This window comes from Eucyclogobius newberryi, unplaced genomic scaffold, assembly GCF_026437365.1.
Source record: "Eucyclogobius newberryi isolate DKJ021-1_F unplaced genomic scaffold, fEucNew1.0.hap1 SCAF_14, whole genome shotgun sequence".
NCBI classification, from domain to species: domain Eukaryota; kingdom Metazoa; phylum Chordata; class Actinopteri; order Gobiiformes; family Gobiidae; genus Eucyclogobius; species Eucyclogobius newberryi.
Window position 1 is genome coordinate 16738160 of NW_027315768.1, and position 648 is coordinate 16738807.

Genomic DNA, 648 nt, shown 5'->3' on the forward strand with positions numbered 1-648 from the left:
TGTTTAGTTTGCAAAAGGGTTGTGTTAAGAGTGGAAAGGTTGTCAAAAAGCATGCGGTTAGCTTTTTTTTTTTATGGTGCAACACTGATGCAAGACAAAGAAAAATGTGGGTCATGTTCACCAGCCAAGCAAGATAATACAACTATATGTGGGCGTGTGTCTTAGAGGGAGGGAAAGCAAATTCAGATTAATATATTAGATAATTGTCTTAGCAAAGATGATAAACAAATTTGAAACCATATGTATTATGAAAGGAAAATCACGTTTTTTTTTGTGTATTTGCTTTTGTGTGCTGATTCCTCACACCATCTGCATCGCACTCAGCCACAAACCATCTGCACGACAGCTCAAGTGCCAAAAAAACATGATCTACAAAGTGTCTTTCACAATCACGGAAACAGGTTGCTCTAAAATAGTGCTCGGATCAATATAGTTTTCATTTGATAGAGACACACCCGCAGACAGAAGTGACACTGGCTGTGCACCCAAGGCCTTATGCGATTGTGATTATAATGACACAAAGTACATACAAGAGACCTTGGTCAACTGGATATAATAAGGCAAAACTGCAGCCTTTGTAGTCATATCTGCCCCAATATATTTCACTGCAATCTGTATCAACCAAGGCTCTAATAATGCATTGTTTTG